We start from the raw sequence: 8,835 nt of genomic DNA, 5'->3' as shown, positions 1-8,835 counted from the left end.
CCTTTTTTGCATTGTTACACTTGTCTGTTACACATTCATTAAATATTCAAAAGTTATAAACATTTTTCTTTTTTAAAACCAAGTGAGCCACTTGCGCAGCGCTCTATAAGCCGATTGGTAAAGGAACACATCCACCGAGTCCTCGTTTCGACCAATAAGTCCTCGTTCGACCTTTGTCGTTGCTAACTGTGGGAACATTTCTCAAGAGAACTCAAGATTGAGCAACAACAGCGAATTGTTCATAATTCTCAGAGCAGCCATAAATTGTTATTGTGTTCTCAGTTGCCCTGCCATCGCTTGTCGTCATTTTCTACGTGCGGTAGTACCGGAAATAATATAGACACCTAAATATGCGGAAATATACCATACCTAAAATATAATACAGGGTGTGGAAATAATATTTGACACATGCATCTCTGTAATAAAACAAGACTACATAAAGTAAGTAATGTTTTTAGTATACGAAGTGAAGTACAGGTATGGTATAGGTCTATAGGAGATTGGGTTACATCATAGAAGTATACACGACCCACTCTACCTCTTAAAAATCACATCTTTTAAATGCTGTCCATTATAATTGATGCACTCTCTGCATCGAACCAGTATATTGTTCATTACTGCTTTCAATGAGTCATTATCAATAACAGTGATGGCTTCATGTTAAGTTCATCTACACATGTGAGACATGTATTGTAAACCTGGGTCTTCAAAAATCTCCAGAGGAAGATATACGCTGGGGTAAAATCTGTGGATCCGGGTGGCCATGAAACATTATCAAACCGAGATTATCCTTTTCCGAAACTGTTGCCTTAGAAATTGCATAACATTTCTTGCAGTATGGCACGTTGCTCCATCTTATTGAATCTATGTGTCTGCGAACCCCATGTGTTTCTATGCCGTAATTCACAAATGAGAAAGTTCTCCTGAATGTTTGCTGAGTTGTAATAACAGCATAATTTAATATGGAGTTCTACAACTTTAATCCACGTTGTCATGTTTTAATGCTTCCTTCCCTTCCTTCCTCCTGTTTTTCCTTACTCCATCCTCCCCTACCAGCGACCCAGAATGCTCCATCATTCAAATATTCAGCGCTTCACCTGCAACGCACAAAAACAAACAATTAATTATGCAGATATTAATTAAAAATAAGAATGACAAATGTGTCACATATAAATGCCACACCCTACATATATAAAATCCTACTATCTATAATAATAAAAGTGTGTGTGCGTGTGTCCTCCATAACTCCAAAACGATGAAACCTAGCAGCTCAAAACTTTGCATGCATACTATAGTCCAGGAGCACGGATGTGAAAATTTTGATTTCGTTTAACACCCGCTACATCTAAATTTTGACTTGCTAGAAATTTTTTGGACTATTCTAGCACTCTGCAATTACATACTTGCACAGAGTGTGAGAATAGTCAGTCGTCAAAGAACAACCCCAGGTAGTATGTAAGGTCATATTGTGGTATCAGTTTGAATCTGGAAGCCATTTTTAAAGATAGGTGTGTGGCAGATTACCACTGAAAAATTTGGGGGTGGGAGGAAACATAACCAATGATAACTTTGTCACTTTTTAACCGATTTAAATGTTTTTGGTACCATTGTGTTGCTCTTTTAATGTACAAGGATAGCTCGTACCAGAAATATAATAGTGGCCCAGATATGGGGTTTCTGGGGGTTAAAAGATCATGTGACAGAACACTCACTTTTCCGCAATGGACAGGCCAAACTATTCCCGATGGTTACCTGTCCACTTTTTTTTTTTTTGTATACAAGGTCGAGGCTCGTGAAAGAGCTAACATTAATCACACAAAAAGTCAAACCGAGACATAAAACATATAATAAGGGGAGCAATCGACAAGATGGGGAGAGAGGGGGAAGGACACAAACACAACTTTTGAGAGCAGGGACATCGAGAGACCTGTGGGAGGGAGAGGGCTTGGGGGAGGAGGCGTGGGAGGGGTGGGGGGTGGCGAGGTATAAAACACAAGGACACTGCAAGGACTTCCAGGAAAGAAGTTGGAATTTTAAAAAAATGTGGATCTGGGGTGAATTAGTGGGGGTAGAAAAGATCTAGGTTTTGGATAGGGGAAGATAAGAGATGTTGGTGAACAGCTGTTTTAAAGACCTGGAGGAGTAGGATTGAAGAGAGTGGGGGAGTTTGTTCCAGAGGCGGGAGAAAAGAGGACTCTAGAACGCCACTCAGTAGAGCGCATACTCCCGCCGTGGGTCAAGTTGGAATAGTACGATTTCACAAAAGTTTGAGGGAGTAGTTCAGTGACAACACAAGACAAGACAACACAAGACAGACATTGAACAGATATACAACAACAACAACAACAACATGCATTTTAAGGCCATTTTCCCTGCTAGAGTGGGGGTTAGCCTTGCGGTCCCCATGACAATCTTCTCCATTTTTCCATATTTTCTGCATCTCCCCTTGTTAACCCCCTTGCCCGCATTTCTTCTTCGACCATCTTTAGCCAAGTCTTTCTCGGTCTTCCCCGTCCTCTACTTCCTTCTACATTCATCTCCATCACTCTTTTCAACCAGTCACTTTCATCCTTCCTCAACACATGACCAAACCATCTCAACCTGTTTCTCTTCACAGCGTCAATCACAGGCTCTATTCCCATCATCTTTCGCAATTCATCATTTGTCTTCCTCTCTCTCAACGATACTCCACACATCCACCGAACCATTCGCATTTCCACCCTTTCCAGGATTCGTTGCTGCTCTACGTTCATTAGCCATGTCTCACTCCCATAAATCATAACACTTCTCACACATGCAGCATACACCTTTCCCTTCAGCTTCAATGACACTCCCCTCCTCATCAGCACGCCACTCAGTTCCCGAAACTTCTTCCATGCACATCTCACTCGAGCAACCGTTGCCAAGTCTGATCCACCTTCTCCATTCAGCATGTCTCCGAGGCAGCAAAATGTTTTCACACCTTCCAGCTTCACGCCACCTCCAAGATCCAACTCAACATTTCCTCCATCTGCAGCTCCCTCTGTGCACACCTGACACTTGAATGTAGCTGCCACACTGGTTAATGACCCTCTCAAACCACGACATTTTTGATGAACCCACTCAGCGCACATTGTAAATTGAATGGAATTCACTCCGACACCCTTCCTGCACACAGCACACGACCACTTCCCAGTTTTTTCCACCTCACCACATGCTTTACCACTTGTCATCACCTTCCTTTTTCCGAAATTCACCTTCAGACCTTTTGTCTCCATACACTCCTTCCACTTGTTCATCTTCTCCTTCAGTCCATCCATAATTTCTGCAATCAACACCAGATCATCTGCATACAACAACTCACACGGTAAACCCTCCTTTACGTTCTGAGCCAGCACCTCCATCACAGCTACAAATAGTAGTGGACTTAGTACCGACCCCTGATGCACTCCCACCTTCACCTCAAACTCACCACTGTCCCGTCCTTCATCCTTACAGCTGTGCGCGCTCTTTTGTACATTGCCATCACTACTCTGGTCAACCATTCCTCCACTCCTAACTTCCTCAATGCCCATGTCACTACTTCACGTGGAACCCTATCGAATGCTTTCTCCAGATCAACAAACCCAAGAAACAACTTCTTCCTCTTCTCCATGTACTTCTCCTGCAACTGCCTCACAATTAAAAGCGCGTCTGTCGTTCCTCTTCCTGGCATAAATCCAAACTGCATTTCGTCAATCTTCACTTTCTTCCTTATCCTCCTCTCCAACACCCTTTCCAATACCTTCATTCCATGCTCCAATAACTTTATCGCTCGATATGAGCCACAGTCCAGAGGGTCACCTTTCCCCTTGTATAGAGGGACGAGGGTACTCAGTTCCCAATCCACTGGAATGCGGCCTTCTTTCACCACCAGATTGCAGATCTCTGTCATTCTCTTCACACCCCAATTTCCCGCTGCTTTCAACATATCTCGAGTCCACAACGATTTGTCCCACTTCATCCTTCAAGCAACTCACCCCCATCACATCACACCTCTCTTTCGCTATCTGCTTTGCAATCCTGAATACCGCTCTCTGACCCTCTTCCGAATCCAAGCGTTCTCCGAACATTTTCCTACATGCTTCCTGTGCCTTTGCTACCTCTTTCTTTGCGGCCTTCTTGGCTGCCTTATAACTTTCATGCTCTGCCTTTTCTGCCCCCATACCCTTCGCCTTCTGCCACTCCTTGAACTTCTTCCTCTTCTCGTCAATCTTCTTTCCAACTTCATCATCCCACCACCATGTTTCCGAGTGCCTCGGTGGTCCTTTTGTCCATCCACATACCTCAGCAACGGCTCCCAACAAACTATCTTTCATTGACATCCAACCACTTTCAAGCTCAACCACATCATCCTCCACCATACTCAGCCTCTCTTTTAATGCCTCCCTCACTGTCACCTTTCAAACTCCACACCTTCATTCTCGGTTGGTACTTCACCCTCCTCGCTCTCCTCGCACCTTTCACCCTTATGTCGCAGACAACCAAGTGGTGCTGTGAAACAGCCTCCTCCCCCGGGATCACCTTTGTGTCCCGGAGGTGCCCCCTATCTCGCCTACACACCAGCAGGTAGTCAACGGTTGTCGTCGAACCACCTGACGTGTATGTGACAAGCTTATTATCCTCTTTCTGGAACTGAGTATTACAAATCAACAAATCAGCTCCATCAGCAAACTCCAAAATCCTTTCACCTTCTCCATTTCTCACACCATATCCGTAACCCCCATGAACTCCCTCAAAACCATCCATACTCCTTCCCACATGTACAATTAGGTCTCCTCCTACCACAACAACTTCCTCATCTTTCAAGTTTTCCATCAGCTTCTCTATAGGACAGCAGAACTTGTCCTTCTCTTCATCGCTCCGACCAACCTGCGGAGCATATCCCGAGATGACGTTCACCAAGAGCTTTCCAATCATCATTTTCACCATCATCAACCTTTCACTCACTCTCGTCACACTCACCACACTGTCTACAAACTCCTCAGAAAACAGGACACCAACACCATTCACGCCCTCCAGGCACCCTTGCCACACAAACTTGTATTTCTGTCCCTGCCTACCCTTCACCATTCTCACACCACTTCCCTTCCATCTCGTCTCCTGCACACAACATATGTCCACTCTTCTTCTGACCAATACTTCCACCACCTCTCCTGATCTCCCTGTCATTGTCCCTACATTCCATGTCCCAAATCTCAGAAACCGATCTCCACGTCGGGCATCAGACGTTTCGTCGTCATAAATGGAATGATTTCCACCCTTGCTTCGATCGGGTTCCCCACCTTGAGTTTTGACGAGAGGAAGTGGGGTCCCCCACGGGGTACTTCGGGCTGTACCCTGCCCATATGTAGTCGTAATTGTCGTGGTTCGCTTTTTGAGGCAATGTTTTTATGGCCGGATGCCCTTCCTGACGCCAACCCTTTTAGCCGCCTCTTACGACACGCAGGGATACGGTGTACCTAGAGTCCCTGTATATAGAGAGTTGTGTCAACTCAAATTTGGACGCCATTTTGTGTCTAAGTGTGTCGGATTAGATATACATGTACATTCGCGATATGGGGTGATATATTCTAAACCTGCTAAAAAAAAATTTACTACACATATTTAGTCTTATTATTACATACAGGTGATATTTGTTTTGTCAAAAACTCAGCTATTGCCGTGAAAAAGCTGTGTGGTGATATTAAAAGTGGTATGGCAATGCATATTACAAGCCAACACTGCATATAAGAGCTAACATTATAAGTAAGACAAACCAATGCTGTCGTTCTCTGAATTTTAATAACTTTTAGAAAGGAGTGTTGGCATATCCAATATTTTTTAAAGGGTGCCGAGAGCAATTCCGGTGTAGGACTTCCAGCCGACATATAGTCTAACACACTTAAAACAAATTCTGTACGTGGTATTGCCATATTTCTATAGTGTACAACTTTAGTTTTATCGACATTTATATTCAATTTCCATTGTAATGATTGGCATTGATTGAACATGTCCTGCCATGATTTTGTAATAAATAAAACAATTCTTACATTGAGATTCATTTGAGGAGTCAATACGTTCATGAGTGGAGTAGGTGTGGTCGGACAAGTTTGGTAGATGTAGTCTCTCAGTTCTGGACGGTCCACGCTTCTTGGGGGAGTTGCGCAGCTTCACGGGTTTCCGGTAGCTAAATATTGTTGGAACTGCAGAGCACTTCAACCTCTTTTTGTCATCAGCTCGCCCCCTCTCAAACTGATTCACATCGAAATGTTCCTGCAATCATACAATGAGTGTCCTTGATGTATTTATTTATTGAAATTTTTATTCTAACACAACACAGTTTAATTTTAATGAGCTGTCATGTACTAGTACTTCCACAACAGAAAATCACATGGACAATCTTCCGGAAGATGGCCAGACAAATCGCTAGCTCTATCGACCACATGTATATTGATATCAAACAGGGATAACAGCTTTTGAAAGTTGAGCCAGTTTTAAATGTGGGTACACAAATACACCTGTTTTACTGCATTAATCACCTAGAAATATTGTATGTTTTGGGAACGATAGCTGTCACCAGGTTAAATATATAGGGATTGTCCAATGTGCAAAATCTTCCATCACTACAATTTGGCCATAAATCCCGGGGTGGGAAATATTTGAGCAAATATGCCACAAGACGCATGAGCACTGTACAAAGCAAACAATAACTCGTCAAATTTTGGACGTATGGATGGCTGCACAACCCGCAAAAAAATTGAGCAGGTCCCCCCCTAAAATTGCTTTTATGATTGCCGATTAGGCTAAAGATTTTAAACCAAAAAAATAACTTGCCTCGGAATAAGTTTTGAATGGCCGGACAGACAACTGAAAACAAAACGGACCATGGGTTTCCCACCCCTATAAAATCAAAATTAATTCCCTCTGAAAAAGTACAGTGACATTGCCCGCAGACTACCCAACCGCAGACCAGGCAATGTCACTGTACCGGGACATTTCATCAATCAATGACAATATGCGGTCCGCTAGGACTACCCGAAAAAAATTGAGCAGGGTTCTTCCCACGGAAATGCATTTTTGGTCAGCTCCTTGAAGATTATAAACAAACACAAATCACTTCCCTTTAAAAGGGGTTTCAACGGACAGACAACCAAAAAAAAACCGAGCAGATAGAATTGCTTTTGAACATCGATCATCAAGCGGCGTGGGCCTACCTGGCAGAGTCTCGAGGAGTCGATCGCTTTCCAGCTCTTTCGTCTGACTTTCGCTTCCCAAATTTGTCTTCTGACTTTATCACTTGGAAATCTATACATCTTATATTTCCCAGATTGGTTTGAACAACCAAAAGCAGAACAACCAGTCATTTTGTTTGGCAATAAACAACATTCCCGTACCAAGCTGACGTTCACGCACGGTGAAGTTAGACACAAAATGGCGCCACGAAATCACGTGACCAGAAATCTCGGGTCAGCGCATGGCGCAACTCTCTTTATACAGGGACTCTAGGTGTACCTATTCGAAACCGGGGTACACACCGGTGTACACATTGCACAGATATATATTTAGAATATATAGAAGATAATGTTAAAAAAAAAAACAAGCCAATTTCACTTACATTTTCGGATTCAGCGTTCAATTCTATATAAGTGAGTGTATTTTGAGGCATGTGTGACTTCAAATAAAATTGTAAGCCACATAAACGTTCGTTTCATTCTTTAGGGATACAACATGTAAAACTGGCCCAAACGACAAAACAAAACTCGCTCATTTTAAGTCGTACAAGCTAATGCGTCCACTTATTCTTCTGTGAAGAATCCCGTGCAGATGCTGGTCACACTTATAAGTCACATAAGACTTTTTAAGTTCATTAAATACAGACACCGCGATTGACATTCGCTGAGGTAAATGTTGATAACTCTTGATTGAATTGAGGCGAATTGAGGCGAATTTCCTTGTTGAGGCGAATTTCTGAGTGCGAATCTGAGGTAAAACCCCCGCCCCCCCCCCCCCCCACCAAAAAAACAGTTTTAAAGCATTATACGTATCAAACGATACATTTTATGAAACGCGGAAACCTAATACATACTTTGGTTGTTTAAAAATGACAGAATATGTCTTTATTAGAAAAAAAATAAAGAACTTTGAAGACGACGCAGCTAACAAAATACACCGCTCTAACGCATAACCACGAGTTTAAACTACATTTACAACAAATATGAAAACTATTTTCATATCACAATGTTAAATATAGAATATATAGAAGATAATGTTAAAAAAAAAAGAGCCCTGTCTTCCAATGGTAAACAATCCTTCAAAAAATTCCTGGATCTGGAATAATATCCTGAGCTTCACCAAAAACTAGTCAATTCTTCCTTATCCAAAGGGCAATCATCCCACCAACGTTTATCCAAATCTGTTCAGAACTTTTCCAGATATCTTGTTCACAAACACACACACACACACACACACACACACACACACACACACACACACACACACACACACACACACACACACACAGACACACACACACACACACACACACACACACACACACACACACCCACACACAGACACAGACACAGACACACACACACACACACACACACACACAATCAAATGCATTACTCCCTGGAGAGAGTAATAAAAGAGTGAAGGTGAGCAGAGAGACTTGGTTTTGGCAGTTTAACCATAAGAGGGTTGCTGGCAGATCTTGTGCGACCTGTAGGAATATTTGGGGGACAGAGCACAGAGAGAGCTGGGGGAGCAAGGCCAGAGAGGAGTCAGTAGAAGACAGAAAGACCACCAACCTGCCTGCGGTGAGTGAGTGAAAGG

General features: G+C 42.9%; 1 long non-coding RNA gene across 1 annotated transcript; it reads right to left on the bottom strand.

Moving 5' to 3' along the window:
• Window positions 1-406: 406 nt before the first annotated feature.
• Window positions 407-7,426, bottom strand: LOC137419448 (uncharacterized). Its single transcript, XR_013622079.1, has 3 exons — window positions 7,215-7,426; window positions 6,051-6,273; window positions 407-1,097 (listed from the first exon to the last, which is right to left on the bottom strand). It is a non-coding gene; the product is annotated as an uncharacterized LOC137419448 (long non-coding RNA).
• Between the last annotated feature and the right edge of the window lie 1,409 nt (window positions 7,427-8,835).

Source organism: Myxine glutinosa, chromosome 1, assembly GCF_964187855.1.
Source record: "Myxine glutinosa chromosome 1, kmMyxGlut1.1, whole genome shotgun sequence".
Lineage (NCBI taxonomy): Eukaryota > Metazoa > Chordata > Myxini > Myxiniformes > Myxinidae > Myxine > Myxine glutinosa.
This window is presented reverse-complemented; position numbering and strand designations above follow the sequence as displayed.